Here is a 17,490-nt window from a genome sequence, read left to right as displayed (position 1 = left end):
TAAAGAACTCAATTACTCACAGTCTATTTTACCAAGCCACCTGTTTGACATGCCTGTCATGGAAAATCTACCAAAAGAACAGGGTGTCCAGTGGGTGAACAGAGGTTCCTTGGACATGTTAGGATTCCTTCAGTCTACAGCAGGGACTACTGTCATCCCAGACCAGCAAGAGGCCCAGAAAAGGAGCACAAACCTGAACCTTGTTAGTTAGGTAGGCCATGGCTCATTTTCAATTCTTTTATGGTGTTATAAGCACAATAATATTTTCTCATTATTTTTCTTGAGAGTTGGGGGCACACATTGTCTGAATTCTGGAGAACTAGTTGATGTCTGAATGTTACAGTTGCTTCGTAAATCCTGAAGAGCACAGCATCATTGATGAAGAGCAGGCACAAACAGGTGTTTCTTCTCTTTTGCACTTTCCAAATTCCTCTCAAGTAAAGCCTGACATCAGTGATGAAGATATTTTTATTTCCTGACTGTGAGTTAGGAGTAAGTCTGACACATAATCAGAGTTCTAGAAGAGTTATTTATTTATTTTTGGTTAGTATTAGATGGAGACTCCCTGACGGTAGATTATGGGGAGCCAAAGTCTTCTCAGGAAGGGCCAGCCATTGCTGCCAGAGTGGTCCTTGTTGGAGAGCCCTGAGCCTAGGAAGGGTGTTACTGCTCATTGTCATGGCAATACCAAGCCCACAAGGAATGAAAGGAATGAAATGGCAAGTGAGGAGGCAGAAGGGCACCAAAGATTTTGCAGGGTATCCGATGGGCACGTGTCCCATTTGGGAGACCACCTCAGGGAAGATGTAGATGCCTGATCGCTGCACTGTACACCTGAAGCTGAAGCTGAACAATAATAAATATCAACTACAACTTTATATATATATATATAGTTACAAGACGTGGAGTGTAGCATTAGGAATAGAGACAGTGGAAATATAATGGCTGTGTGCGATGTCAGAGGGGTAGGAGATGGTTATCACTGTGTGAGGGATATAAATTATAAATGTCTAACTATTACTGTTTTGTACACTTGAAACTAAAAAAAAAGGTGTGATCAAATGTGAGGATGGGGAGAAGAAGACCCTGGAGAATGGGTGCCAAGATAGGAAGGAGGTAGAGGTACAGAGTAGGAGTGGTTCCATTAAAGAAATAGGCATCAAACCCATTAGAAAGGTGGCTGGTGGTGGAAGAGGGAGATGGAAATGGTAGTAATGGATAGTAAAAAGTAAAGTAAAAGAGAGACCTTTCCTGGAGTCGAGGAAAACAATATGCCATGAGCTACGGAGTATGATGAACCTCTGTTCTGAGGTTCAACCAAGAAGACAGATAAAACAACTTCAAGAATGTGGGACCCCGGCCCCTGAGTCCTTTGTATGTGCAGCTAGGAGCGTCTCCCATGAGTGGGATTTAGCATCTGGATGCCCCTGACACACGTGAGGCGGAAGCCAGCTCTCTTGGACTGGGTCTTACATGCCACTTCTAAGATAAGATGGCCCTTTTCCTCACCCCACACCAGTCTTCCCCAGGAAGAAAACATAAATACTATGCATAATGCATATGACTGGGCACAAACAGGTATTGAAGTGGGGAGACCATTGAATTAAGAGAAGGCAGAGTGGAGGTTCGGCCACGCTCAGTATTGGAGGCTCTACCCAGCCAGGTGAGACTCTTGTGGCAATTATCTGCATGTAGATGGAGAATCACGGGATTCCATCATTCTCCTGTCTTTCTGCTGCTTCTTCATTTATCTCCATTCACCCCCATGTCCAGGTGGACCTGCAGGTGCCCCTTCTTTGGTCCCCTACATTTTTGAAGGTCAGGGAAACCAGGAAAAAGTCTCCGGCTGACAGATTGCTTCATCTCCTCACTGGACTGTAGCAAAGAAGATCTGTGTCTCTTCTGCTCAGGCCCAGGCTTTGTGAGGGAGGGTCTCACACAGTCGAGGGCAGCCACACAGGCAGATCTAGAACTCGGGTTTCTGAGAAAAACGGAGAAGACATTTGCCTTTCAGGTCTCGTCAACACCGTACGCAAAGGTGGTGGCTGCCACTGTGTCCAAAACACCTTGATGAGATCTGGCGGGTCCAAGTAATATTTCAGAGAGTATGTGGGAACTACTTAAATAAACTTCTCTGGCATGTAAAACAAGCTCATTTGCGGAAAGTCAATAGGCCAATTATTCTTAGCCCTTTATAGAAAGACTCCCAAGGGCGGAAATCTACTTGACAGCATTCTATTGGGTTATTGCATTTACTTAAGGATAAGAAAACAAAATTTCTTCTAAAAAGTCTTAGAATTTTCACTGTGCTTCCTTCAGTAAGAGAAAAACTATATCTTAACGTCCACAGAAATATGTAGTTGTCTGAGCAATATCCCATCTCGTTTAATCTTACAACCACACCTTTTGATGATGAGAAACGGGGCTTCCGAGGGCTTTGCCCAGGGTCACAGCCAGCAGGGAGCAGAGCAGGATCATCAGATTTCAAGTCTTATTTCATGGCTCTTTGGTGCAACATAAACTTAGAGTGAACTTGAACGTGGTGAATGTAAAGTCTCTTAGCTCTTCCCAGTTTCCTTAAGTCATCACAAGCACAAATTGAGGCAGTTTTAGCCCCTTCATAGGTCTTCCTTTTTCTTTGGGAAAAACCCCAACATCTTTCTCTATCTTTTCTCCTCTCTGTTTTTTTCCTTTTTCCTGTGAGAATTTTGGGAGATTTTTATAATTTTGTTTTTGAGTAATTAGGTTATTTAAAAAGTGACAGTGATATCTTAACACAAGTATTCCTGCAAGTGAGAAAAATGTATCCTACAAGTTGTTTTCAGATATCGTAAAGGTTTTAGATATATTACATTCAATAATTAATAGAACCTATGCAATGCTATCTGTGGTAGACATTTTATTAAGGATTTGTTTTCATTATGCAGTTTTCTTTTCATATCTTTTTAGGCATCACATATTTTTATAGGCTTTCAAAGCACATTTTCAGTTTTCTCATCCGTATATTGGATATAGTATCACCTGCCTCATAAGGTTGTTACAAAGACTAAATCTATTTCAGTTGATAAACTTAAAGTTCTCAGAACAATACCTAGCACATGACACTCAATAATGATTAGTTATTATTATTATTATTATTATTATTATTATTCCTATTGGACAAGAGCTTTCATTATACACCTCATGACAGAACAAATTTGTAGGGAATCAGTAATTTGACAATTTGAATCCTAATATAACCCATGACTATTACTAGTTTATGCTGAGCACCCAAATAATTTAGGAATATACCTCTTAAGAAATGACACAGTTTAAGAGAAGAAACTGTATGAGGTAATTACAGTCAATTATAGTAAGAATGTTAAGGGGAATGTTCTAGTGAGAGGTGAACATCAGCTCTTTCCAGTAGAATAGAATGGAGTAAGGTGATTAAGAGTTTGGATGTCCCCTTTAAAATCTTGGCTTTGAGTTTACTCTCTGTGTGATCTTGGGTGAGTTATTTGAGGCCTCAAAGCATCCATTCCTTGACCTATAAAATGGAGATACATTAGTGTGTATGTCAAAGGTTGGGGGAGGACTAAATGAGATGGTGCTAAAGGGCTTAGCCCAGAGCCTGGCACAGAGTGATGGTCAAAATGTTGGAGTTATGATTGTGAGCTCAGGGCAGGAGTCCAAACAGAGACTGGTCACTTCTTCAGTCCAAATAGCCCTAATGTCCATTTACCCTCTTTATAGCTCCCATATGCCAATATTGTACAACCCTTTAAAATCCTTGACCACAGTTGATAAAAAATTTACTTGAAATCTTTCACTCCTTTTTTTCTGAGATTCCAATGTCACCCCCATGGGTGAACCTCCGTTTGAGAATTGCTGTGTATTGTGCATATTTCTTCCAGCCTAGAAAGTGTTGTCAAGCATTGGTTTGCTTTCTATACTTTCTGTTTTGAAACACACACACACACACACACACACACACATTTATATATGAAAGTGATATATATATATATATATATATATACACATATATATACACATATATTTAGTTTCTGTAATATAAAAATATAATATTGACAATTCTTAAAACCTCTATAGTTCCATTTTCTGATTCCTCTATCCAGTTTGTCTGAAACATAGCTTACTCCTTTAGTAGGAGTGCAAATGATACTATTCACATCAGTTGGCCATAGGTTGGAAAAAAACCCAAGATTTCCAAGGCAATTCACTAATTGTGTGTGTAAAAAAAAATTCATATTTCAATGCATAACTAATAATGCCACAAGTTACTCATTTGAATACTTTTGTCAAAAGTAATCTATTTTCCTTTTAAGAGAAATATACCTGCGCTTGATCATTAGATTTCTATTAAATATTTTTTTCCTTGTGTAATAGTCTTTTTTTTCAACCCCAGCTTCTTTTATTTAAATATGAAATTTGTGAGTCAAATATGGCAAACAGTATAAAATGAAAATTATCTTTAATTCTTTACTTTAAGTTTTATTCATTTGCATAATAGGCTTCATGGTGGGAAAGTATTGACTTTAAGTCAATTAATTTAGAAACGATTCCTATTTCTAAGACAAAGCACTGGTCCTACCCTGTTCTATGGTTCATCACTTTTAAGCATGAGTGAGCCACAAAGAAATTTTGTAAGAAATGAAAATCTGAAAATGGGGATAAAAGAAACAGGTAGATATCTGTCCTGGGTAGAGATTGATATACCACCCCTAGGAAGACAATAGGACAGGTAAAAGAAAGTGTTCAGGAAAGGAAGAAAGAGATAAGTCATGCAGGCTTCATGCAGTTGAGTGCGTACAATATAAAAGAATATTAGTGTTAGAAGCCCAAATAGCATAATTAGATCTGAATCACATAGGACATTGAGATTTCTAACCCATATCAATAATTCCAGGAAATGATCAAAGGTTAAAAGTGGGTCATTGATTCCAAGAAGCCCTCTGTGCTTAAAATTCATTTTCACACTGATGTTCAATATAAAAATACCCACAGCTCAATACAGGTATGTCCCCATTCAATAGCCTGGCATTTATCCGTTCCATGGGACAAATTTTATTTTATTGCACCATTACACTTTATTCAGGCAATATTAGCAAGTACAATGGCCTGTAAAGAAAAATTAACTTTCAATAAAGATATCAGGAATGAGGTAAAATATGTAAAGTTAATACTCTGGCTACTAGGGTCCCTAAAATGTACCACAAAGTCCTAGTAGTAACATTTCTTTGAAATATGTGGTGCTCCATGATAGAAAGGATACCCTCTTACCCTTACAAGCTGTTTCCAAATCTGGTGTAGATTAAATGCCTGCCCATTTCCTTCATGCACAGATCTAACATTGTATCATCTCTCATTTAACTGCGCAGAATTGAGCACATGCATAATTTATAAAATCTTTCACTTAGAATGTCAAGTGGCCTGAGGTGCGTATATCTAGGGTTGAATTTTCCTGTCTTGCACAGATATAATGGCTTGTGACTAAAGGTCTAGGGCCATTGCTTTTTCTTCAGAACACAGCTTTGCACCTAAATGTCATAGTAGGGTGAGACTTGGCCTGATATCCAGGTAGGGCTGGCGGTAACGCTTAGGTATTAGGTTGAGAGTGTGTGTACAAGTATGCACATACACTCACACACACATACACCCAACACTCACACTCGTCTCCAGAGATATCATGTTTAAAGATGGTTATGCAAACGTGGGAGAGTCCGTGGGCAAACTTTGTCCTGTTTTAAAGTTCTATTATAAAGAACAATCACTCTAAACCCAAGCAGAATCTATTCCTCTTGAAAAGGACTCATCTATTAACATTTTTTGGACTTCAGCAAACACCTTAGAATATATGATGGAATATGATGGAAGGGTATCATCTTTAAGAAGAGGTTAAGAATCATGATTCTCATGCTCACATCACTCCTCTGTTCAAAATCCTGTAACTACTCTGCCTTTCACCCCGAGTAGAAGCCAAAGTCATCATGGCGCTGCAAAGGCCCTCCCCTTTCACTCCCCCATTTTCGTAGGGCTTTTGCACCTGCTGTGCCCTCTTGGAAAGTTCGTCCTCTGGCTCCCTCCCTCCCGTCCATCAAGTCTGATCAAATCTCACTTTCTCAAAGAAGCCCGCCTTCACCTGTTCTCCCACCCCTGCTACCCCAATCTGAATTACCCTGCCCTTACTTTTTCTTTTCTTTCCATTAAATTTAGCATTTCTACCCTCTGCTATAATTTACTTTATATTTTATTTACTGTTTACCATTTAGCTCCTTTTCCTAAAATGGATCTTTCTAAAAGATCCCTGTCCTCAGGCTGCATGAGGACAGGGATCTTTTTTTCTCCTATGGGTCCCATGGGAGGTGCACAGTTGGTGCTTAGGAAATGTTTGTTGAATGCCTGATTGAACAACCACATTGCAGAAATGATTTTGAGTCCCCTTCACAGTCCCTAGTGTGATGATTCCTGTTTTGTAGATGAGGAATCTGGAGCTCAGACAGATTAAGTATCTTGTCCAAATAAAAGAAGTTACTAAGAGCCAGGGACAGGATTCATGACAGGTCTGCCTGCCACCGAAGCCAGTGTGCTTTCTTTAATGCCAACATCATGTCCTCTAAAATGGGATTATAGTTGATAAAAACAGACTGAATTATGGTTTGTCATGCTAGGATGAAGGCAACTGCATACAAACAAAGGGAAGTTTGTGGATTTTTTGTAATTCTAGCCTTGAACATGACCTTTTGAGGTTTTGAGGTCTTGGGGAGGGGGGTCTGGAATTTGAGGATCAGAGAGATGACAACATTCTTGAATTTACATGTAAAATAAACTAACCTAGAACAGAAGGAGAAAGATTAAGTAGACGTTGGTCAAAAGGATGTATATAGTAAGCAGTGTGACATTCAGTTTGGTTTTTATTTTTAGTTTCCTATTCACCTAACATCTCTTACGATAGTGTCTCTCAAACTTGAGTGTGCTTAGAAACTTCCTGGGGATTACATTAAATACCGATTCATAGGCTCCACTCCAGATGTAGTTAATAATGTGGACCTGGAAATCTGCATTCTCAACCAGCTCTCCTGTAGTTTCGAAGCAGCTGACCTAGAGATCACAGCCAGAAATCTGTCCCTAAGGTTTGTAAGTGAAAAAAAAATGACTTTAGAGACTTATTGAGTCCCTAAAATATTCAATATTTCAGTTTTAATCTCTTTCTCTAAAAAAATGGAGGATCCTGTCATATGAAGACATTCACGTTGGTTTAACTGCTCCCTTAAGGAGCCTTTGCCATTTGGCTGGTTGGTGACTGACACTGACAGGGGTGGTGATTGGAACACACAGTTCTTGGGTGCCAACATGCCTTCTGAAAGTATTCATTGACTTGAAATGCAAGTGCTCTGCAAACTCTCTTGAAGAGCTCTCTATAAATGAAATGTAACGGTTATCCTCGCGACTGTCATTAAGTTTAAATGTTAATGTCTTCAGCCTCTATATCCCTAGGCTGCACTCCCAAGTTCCACAACTTATGAAGAATCTAGAGAGGCAGAAGCATTGAATCAATGCCTTTCTCTGTGTAGAAAAATCCTTCTTTTTTTTTTCTTGAAATCTTTTTGTTGTCACCATGTAGTTGGGAGTGGTGCCTCAACAAAGACGTAATTAAAACGAAGCCTAATCAATGAGTTTGCTAATAGTGTTTATAGGTAAATTCTGGTAAAAGCCCCACACATGCATTTGTGTTGCACGTCAGGGTATGGCTGACTGCCTGTTTCAGGTAGAACTTCATGGTTACATTTTGGAATTATATTACTTTAGCCCAGGCTGAGATCCTCAGTTTTTATAAGTTATGAAATTAAATTTGTCACTTCATGAAGCTTAACTTGTCTTGGGGTTGATTAAATCAAGCTGGATTCATAGGATGTTTTATGAATAAATAGGAATTCCAGTTTCCTCAATTGCACTAGAAGGACCACGTCCCTTAGATGGTGGGATGATGGGTTTGTTTTTGGATGCTATGGCTGCGGTTGGTGAGCAGAGAGTTAGAGGGAGGAAAGAGGGTGTCACTAAAATGATATTTGATTTAGGTTAATATTAATTCCTAAGTGAGCTTTCTCCAGCTTAGGAATGAGTATTTTGTGTAAGTCCTGATTATCTATATTTAGGGTACTCTTTTCCTCCGAGCTGAAGTTACAAGTATTTATTTTGATGACCCTGCTCTTTTTGACCCCTTATCAGTTACCCCAAACTTTTATTATTACAATGTCACTTCTTAAAACACTTAACAATTTATCTTAGTGCTACATTTTAGTTAGTTACTTTCTGACCTCTAATTTTATTGGCAAACTCTTTCTAAATTAAGACAACACATAACTTCATAAGGGACCTCATCTTGAGGGTCTGAATGGACTGTGTCTTACCTAAAGTCACGTAGCCTGTTAGTGGTAGAATCTAGACTAAATTCCAGCCCTCTGACTACTAATTATAAACTCTTCTATGTAATTCACACTGCCTCATGTTCTTACGGTTAACTGGAGATATGGGGACAGTTTTTAAGCTGTGGGAATGAGTACAACAACTAGCTCACCTTGGAAGATGACCTTCCATCACGATCTCTTTAACACAGCATTCTAACCAAACTAACCAGTCCATATGGGTTATCCCAGATTACCAGTACTGTTTATTTTCATTATTAGGTGAATGAGGGAGAAATACTTGCTGGGTGTAGACCTCAATCTAATTAATACTGCTAGAGAACTTTGTCTAAGAATTACCAAAATTCTCATTGCCTCCATTTTCTTGAAATTTTCAAGTATTTGTAATTGCCTTGGGTTTTAAAAGTATTTCCTCTTTCGGTCTTGGAAAAGCATTGGCCCATTAAAGCCATATTTTTACTGCAGATATAGACTTTTCAAGTTTAGTCTCCTTCAAACAGAAAAGGAACCATTAAATTTCTTTTTTTTAGAAAAACTGGTAAAAAACTGTACAATAGCTTTTTATGTCCTTATAATTTGAAAACAATTGATTTTTTCAAAAGGTCATTTTCCCATATTTTCTAGTACAGAGACAATATAATAAAGGTACTTAATAAATATTGTGGAATGAATGAATAAATATTTACTTTGGTCATCAAAAAGATGTATATAAAGTAACATAAAGATGTTTATGTTACTTATCACTCCTTTGGTAGCACTGGATGAAGGTAACAAGATTCTCACAGATGAGAAGCCAGACATCAAAGGACTAGCTGGTTGCATTGCAGAGCCTGAGAACCAGGTACAACTGTAGATGTTTTAGTTTCTAAATCACCTAATGTTTCCCTAATGGTGTGTCATGAAGATCATTGATAATTTTTGTAAAAAGAAACTCATGGCTCTCATGCATATATAAAATGAACATCTGTCAAAGATTTCATTCAACTCATTAATTAATGAGGGAACCAGTATGATGTTAAAACTTGTTCAAAGAAAATTTGAGTAGCTGGGCTTTTATAGGCAATACTAAGATAAGAGTGAAGGGTTAGATACAAAACTGGTTAATATCCAACAGAGCCATAAACCATAACCTCTCTGGTTATCTATTCCACCAAACAAAAATCTGCACATTAACCTCTGCACCTACAGAGTTGTAAATTGGTCCAGAGAATAAAAAGCCAGGCCCAGCACTGCACTGAAAAGTGTTCCTAGTAATCTCTTTTTGCCTATTTCCAAGATAATTTTCGGACACCCTGGTACGCTAAGATTTCTTACCATCACCACTCTCTTACCATCTATACTCTCCGCCCCGTCTTCTCCAATAAATATATATACATATATACATATACATACATATACATATACATATATATTTATGCATTTATTAGAAGGAAATATGTGTGTGTATGTGTGTGTGTGTATGTGTGTGTGTGTATTTCCTTCTAATTGACACTCTACTTGTTTCATCTTGGGTGAAAGTGAATTGTGGCATTTAACCTGACTTCCCTTCTAGTCCCATTGACCCTCTCCTCTTCTCTTTCATCTATCCAACCATCCATTTATTCATCCATCCATTCATCCTTCCATCTATCTATTTTCCTATCTCATTTTTTATTAATTTATTTTCACATTTATTCAGCAAGCATCAGCTGAACTCTGATTACAGGTAAGGCATCTTACCTGTGGAGAATACGTCCTTAAGATATCACTATGTCTTCTCTGAATATAAGTTTATAAACTAGTTTGTGAGACAAGACATCCATAAAATTATATTACAGGAGTTATTTTCTTTGCCAAGAGTAAAACAACAATGTTGCAATTCAAAGATTTTTTTCTAATGTCAAAATTCTCAAACCCTCCTGTATGAATTTTCAATAGAAACATTTATGACTCTGATAGCAGTATCCTAATGAAGATAGTTTGATTTGGAAATCTTTAATTTTGCCTACTGAACTATATGTTGATTCAATTAAACAAAAATAGCAAAGCCAGAAGTATCATACTCCCTGACTTCAAAGCATTATGGTCGCAGAATATGTTTGGTATGATATCGGTTTCCTTAAATTTATTGATAAGGCTAGTTTTGTGTCCCAACATCTGGTGTTCTGGGATGAAAGGATCCATAAATGTTGATTATTTCCATTTGGTCTGTGTCATTTAAGGCTGATATTTCCTTATTGATTTTCTGTTTGGTTGATCTATCCATAGCTGTCAATGGGGTATTTAGGTCCCCTACTATAACTGTGTTTTTGTCACTTTCTCCCTTTAGTTCTGTTATTAGTTGCTTTATATATTTTGGTGCTCTTTTGTTGGTGTATATATATTGATAAGTGTTGTGTCTTCTTGATGTATTGTCCCCTTTATCACTATAAAATGTCCATCTTTGCCTCTTGTTACCTTTTTTATCTTGAAAAAATTTTTTTCCAGATATAAGTATGAATGTACCTGCTTTTTACTGAATGCTATTTTCTTGGAGTATCATTTTTCCACCCTTTTAATTTGAGTTTATATTTGCTCTTGCAGCTGAGATATGTCTCCTGAAGGCAGAATATGGTTGCGTTTTGTTTTTTGATCCGATCTGCTGCTCTGTGCCTTTTTACTGGTGAGTCCAGTCCATTTACATTTAGGGTGATTATTGATGAGGATTTCCTATAGTCATTTTATCTTTTTTTTTTCTTTTTCTTTTTTTTGGCAGCTTTGTGTCTCCTTTTTTTCTTTTCCTTTGTGTTTCTGTCTGTTATTTTAGTTTGGTGGTATTCTATGATATTTTCTTTTGTTTTCTCTTTTACGTTATGTGTCTCAGTTCTAGATTTGTTTGTGTGTGGTTACTATTAGGTTTATGCAAAAGAACATTTCATATATACAGTACTCCTTTTTCTTTTGAATACATCTTATCTCCATTCCTCTTTGCAAATTCAGACATGTCTTTGCAAAAGAAAACATTCATTTTATGTGAATGTTGTCACAAATACTCTCTTTTTATGCTCTGAGTTCATTACTAAATTGCAGTAACTATTGTCTTCTTTTTTTAAATGTTTTTATGTCTTTTAAACTTTATGTTATATTTAAGTGTATAATACCCTATTCTGAATAAGAGTTGCAATTTCCTTCTTTTGTCTGTTTCTTAGTCATCTTATCATAGTTTTGTATCCTTTTGTCTTTTTGTTTCAGACAGAATAACCCCTTTCAGTATTTCCTGTAATATAGGTCTTGTGGTAGTAAATTCCCTTAGCTTCTGTATGTCTGGAAAAGTCTTTATTTCACCTTCATATCTAAAGGATAACTTTTTTGGATATATTATTTTTGGCTAGTAATTTATCTTTCAATAATTTGAATATTTGATTCCACTCTTTCTTCCCTTGTAGGGTTTTTGCTTTAAAAATTTGATGATAATTGAACGGGATTTCCTTAATAGGTTACCATCTTTTTTTTTTACCCCCTGGCTGCCTTGAGAATTCTTTCTTTGTCATTAATTTTTGACAGTTTTAATACAATGTCACTTGGAGAGGCCTTTTTGGATTGAGATAATCTGTTTGCTTCTTGGATTTGAGGATCCAACTCTTTTCATAGGTTTGGGAAGTTCTTGCCAACTGTTTGAATAGGATTTCTGCGTCCTTCTCCCCCTCTTCTCTTTCTGGTATACCCATTATTCTTATATTGCTCTTTCTGCTGGAGTCGGATAGTTCTCGTAGAGCTCTTTCATTTTTTTTTGCTCCCAAATTTCTATCTTCTTCCATCTGTGTTATTTCTAAATTTCTATCTTCGATACCACTAATTCTTTCTTCCATCTGTTTAACTCTATTTTGTAAGTTCACTAGTTCATTCTTCATATTTTTTTATTGAGTTCTTCAGCTCCAGAATTTCTGTTTGGTTTCTTTTTAAAGTTTCGGTGTCTTTGGTAAAGTACTCCTTTTGTTCATTGATTTCATTTCTGAGTTCATCAAGCTGTGTATCTGAGATTTCTTTTATTTCATTGAGTTTTTTTTCAGAATTGCAATCTTGAATTCTCTGTCATTTAAATCACATATTTCCAAGTCTTTAAGTTTATCTTCTGGAGGTTTCTCATTTTCTTTCTGAGCTGCCTTGTTACCTAGGTTATTCATGTTATTTGATGGATTATTTATCTGCCTAGGCAGTTATGAGAATGAAATCTGGTTTTTGAAAAAGTGGCACTTCTCTATTTAGCAGGTTGATAAGAAGAAGTTTTTCTGTTGTTTTCCAATAGGTGGTGCTGAAGTTCAAGTTTTTATTTTCTTTTGCACTGCTCCAGCTTCTTGGATCTGTGCGGGGCAGAGGAAAATGCCTTGTATTCCGTGAGGTGGGTTTCTCCTCTGTGCCCAGGTCGCCTCTGTCTCAGGGCACCACCCCCATTGGGAAATGTGGTGCGTGATGGGGTTCTGAGCCTGTGAAGTCCCAGGGCTGCCTCTGCAACCAGATGCTGCTGGCGGTGCTGCACTGCCCAAAGCATTTCAGGTGCCCCTGCTGGGATCAGCTGCGATGGGTGGGGTTAGGGTGGGGTGGGCTGGGAGAGGCCATATCCTGCATTTGTGGCTCTGTTCTCCTCCCAGTAATGGCGATCACCAGACCCTCTGTATCGCCACCCTTGTCATTGAGATTAGCTGCACTGTGCACCTGACACTCGAGGGATACTTCTGCCTCTCCAGTTCTCAGGACTGCAGGTCATGTGCTCTGTAACTCAACACTCACTGCTACCGCTTCTTCTGGGGCCAGCTGCTAGCTCTGGGGGGTCAGGGGAGGTGGCCAGGCTCCATGGCTTTGTTTTTCGCCGGGACCACAGCTGTTGCACTTCTGTATTCCATCTCTGACCTGCTCGCTGGCTTCAGCCACAGTATGTGCTGACCGCTCAGGCAGGAGTGCTTTTTCTACCTCTCTCTTCCTCAGGACTGCAGAGAGTGTACACTATAACCGGATTCCTCCCCTCTCCTGAAACCTGTAGTGAGCTCAGGGCTGCGTCTATGGCACCCATTTCTGCCCTTCCCCCCCATTACCCCATTTGCTCTGATTCATCCGCCTTCAGATGTTTCAATGTGCGCACCTCTCAGACATGTTTGTGTGTTGAGCAGGGAATTCTTTCTTGAATTACAGTTGTTCAACTTGTTGTAACTTCAAGGGGAGGGACTAGGGGACCTCTCACACTGCCATGCCTCTGATGGCTCAGTCTTTTCTTGAGAGTAGATTTTGATTGGAATAGAGAATGTGAGAGCATTTGAGCACCCAAGGGATGAAAAGAGAGACTGCCCTTGGAAAAATAGAATGAAGAAAATGGATGGTAGAATTTTAGTCATTCTTAAGAATGTGTAGGAGGGTTGAAGGAATTGGTTTTAAGTTATTTTTTTGAGAGAAGATGATTGATTAGTTATTTGTTGGTTGGCTGATTGGTTAAGGAGAGAAAGAAAGGAATAGAAGGGAGAGAAGGACATTACAGAAATTCAGCCATACTTTGCTATAGTTATCTGGGCCCTGACTGGGGAGTGTTAGTAGGGTAGGTGGAGGAAACAAGTTCTAGAAATTCAAAGGATCTCATTGTCTTATAAATGGACACCAGCTTAAACATGCCACAGAGTTTGCTAAGTAAGTCACTTAGGAGCAATCCTTGAGGAGCTAGGTACTTTAACCTTAGCTGAGGGCAAAATCTGGGAAATTATATTTCTTTGTCTACCCAATTAACACATGACTGCTTTCAGCACTGGATTATTTGGTTTGATACAATTTAGTAATCTGAACAGTTTTCATTAATGAAGAAATAGCCTGCATATGTTAAGCATTAAGGGTTTGCAGTAAAATGTTTATAATTTGACTCCTGGTATAGAGGGTGCAAGGGACAGGGAGGAGGAAGGCTGGGGACTAAGGTCAAGATAGCTCGGGAAGATAAACTTTAGCAATCTTGGTAGTTTGTCGGCGTTATCCAGGATTAATCCTATTCTCAGGGAGGAGTCTAGGTTGTCAGAGTCTCCATACCTTTTATTTATATGTCTTGAAAATAAGATTGACTATAGAAAGCCATAGCCAGGATAATGCTCTGCTCAAGAGTAGGTAACGCTTAATACACGCTTTTGGGAAATGTAAATAAATTGCAATTGTTACTTTGTTTATCTGTCTCCTTCATTTCAATTATTTGTGGTTAAGACTTTTGGTCAAGTAAACTTAAATACCCAGTAAACATTAGAGCATGATTTAGTAGAAAACAATTTATTACCTTAATTTGAAAAGTACGTTGCATAAGACAATCTACAAACACAGGGAAAGAAATCTATAATAGTATAAACATATATACATATATACACATCTAATAATGTAAACTTAAACACTCCTTATTAGAGTTTTGGGGTGGTGTGCAAAGGACTGGGCCAGCACCATCAGGCCAATCTTCTACTTTCATCTCTTCCTCTAACCCCCAAGGGAACTTTGGGCAAGTCTGTGTCCTGTTCTGGGCATCACTTTCCTCACCATGATTTGAAGGGTTTGGAAGAGATCATCTCAACATTTTTTTCTAGCTCAGCGATTATAGGTTTGGCCAAAATTTAAGTTCTTTAGCAACAGTGCTCCTCTATTTTGGTGACTTTAATTCTGTGCATTCCGCAGCATCTTTCTGGCTTCCTTTCCTGCCTTATCTTCCTCTCGTTTCCTTTGCCCTTTTTGTTTTCTTACACTGTTGTGTCTTTTGAAAGCCCAGGTGGGTGTTCTCATCGATAGAGGAAAGTTTCGCATTTCTTCTCCCAACAGTTATAAACTTTCATAAAAGGAAACCCCATACCTTATACGTTTAATTTTAGCTTCAGAGATGACTGTGTGAGATGCATTTGTCTAAAAACAATTCTTAAGAAGGAGCCACACCGACAAAATGGCTGGTCTTGTCGGATGGTAAAATGGCCACCATCCACGCTGCTGGTTGGGCACAGTGCTGCTTTGAAGACATGCTAGTATTGTCTGTCCATTTCATAGGGAGTTTACAAATTTCTTCCTATTAATTTGGACTTGGACACAGTGAACTATTTAATATCTCTGTGGTAGGTCACTGGATGTGCCTGAAATGTTTACTTACTTGGGGGGCTGTTTTGGCCTAGCATGGTGTGGGGAAGGGTGAGGCCCCCCCTTACTTGTGGCAGCTGGGGCACCATCTAGTGACATTCAGTTACCTCTGGGCATTTCCCTAGTCAAGATACTGCTATGACACAGTCCTCCTTACGCTGTGACAATGACTGGATCACTCCTCAGAGTGTAGCAGCTGGAGGCCTTACACATGCTGATAAAATAATATCAGAATTGAGGCGAAAGGTTTAATTTTAGGCTTTTAAGATCTAGGCTTAAAAAATTTTTTTTTCAAAGGCTGAGATCAAATTGTTGCTTATCATCTTTTTTTTTTTTTTTTTTACTGCCACCCATAAAACTCTTTAATGTCATTCATCAGGCTGTAGCAATACATCTGCAGTACAGGTTACTGAAACCAGTTTAACATAAGTCTGTCTTTGCACTGACTTTATATTGTAAGAAATCTTCAAGCCACACGTCACATGCAAAGATTTTTAATTTAGTTCAGATTTGACAAGTCAATTGGAAACTTGGACTTTCTTTTTAAGTGACCGTTTCATCAAGGAAGAATTTACTAACAAGTGTTCTATTTTATAGCCAAGCATAATATGTAGCGACTCAACCCTACCGTTAGAGGAAGGATGTGAAAACTTTTTCTATCAGGGGTCAGAGAAGGGGAAAAATCTATTGAAGGTAGCACAAATTAAAAATAACAAAACATAATAAGGGTTTTAAACAAAAAACCCATCTGTTTAAGGTTTTTAACTGAGAATAGAAAATGGGAAATTTTATTCTGGAAATGCACCATACAATAAATATTCTTTTATTCTGCTTAACGAATGAGGACTGAAAGAAAGGGAGAAAGAAAGATGGGAAGAAAGGAAAGTAGACAGTGAAAGGATGGAGTTAGGAGATAAAGGTAGAGAAGGAAAGGAGAGAGAATGAGCAGATCCAGGACGTAGGGATGGAGACTTTCCATGGGCAAGTCTAAATACCCCTCCCAGTTCTGAGCAACCATTAACATGTCCTTGGGAAAAATTACTCCTCTTCATCTCTTGTTTAATTTCTCACTTTTCATATCCCCTTCTCTGGACCTGGCCCTGCCCACCAGCTACTGTTCTTGTGACAGTTCTCTCCCCTGACTTTCCCAGACTTGCCATGGTCTCACCGCGCCCCAGAGCTGTGGGGTAGCCCTCCCTATCTGCAGTCCTGAGTGTTCCCAACGTGTTCCACACCCTTGCTCTCTACCACTTACTTTCCCACTCAGAAAACTGCACTTAGAACTTGCCTCTGGAAATCCTCCTGGATTTTGCTTCTCTAACTCAGAAAAGTGGACTGGGGACTCCTCCCTCATTTCTAATTGGAGGCAACACTCAGATGGTTAGAGTCTTCCTCAGAGCCTTCATTTCCCCTCCTCTTTCTCCTTCCCTGTTTGATTCCTTTTCTGCTTCTCTGCCTCCCTTCTCTCAGCTTGAAATAGGAAAGAAAATTAAGAGGTGCAATAACTCTTCCAAACAAAGATCACCTTTTTCACTCTTGTTCCCTCCAATTAAATCACCACTAAGTATCTGAAGATGGGAGAAGTGAGAAGATAAAGAGGAAAAGAAGAAGAAAGGAGAAAATTAGAATACTGTCAGGTATGGGCAGGAGAAATCCTTTAGTGCTTTGCAACCATCAAGAAGGAAAATAACAAAATTAAAGCCTGTTAAAAAGCAGTGGATTTCCACTGTTGTTTCTCTACCTCCCAAATTTATATTTTTCTCTTTAAATGCAACAATATATTAACACTTTGTCAATTGAAGAGCGCTTTATAAATGGTAGATGCTGTTCCTTATTTAACAACAGCTCTGAGTGCCTGGTGGAGCTATAGACAGGCATATGTAAAGCTCTATAGCGCCCCCCCCCCCCGCCGCACCCCTGTAATAGGATCTTTAGGGCAACAACTGCAGACCTACCTGTGTGAGGCAAAATTCTC

Source organism: Rhinolophus hipposideros (assembly GCF_964194185.1).
Source record: "Rhinolophus hipposideros genome assembly, chromosome: 25".
Taxonomy (NCBI): Eukaryota; Metazoa; Chordata; class Mammalia; order Chiroptera; family Rhinolophidae; genus Rhinolophus; species Rhinolophus hipposideros.
This window is presented reverse-complemented; position numbering follows the sequence as displayed.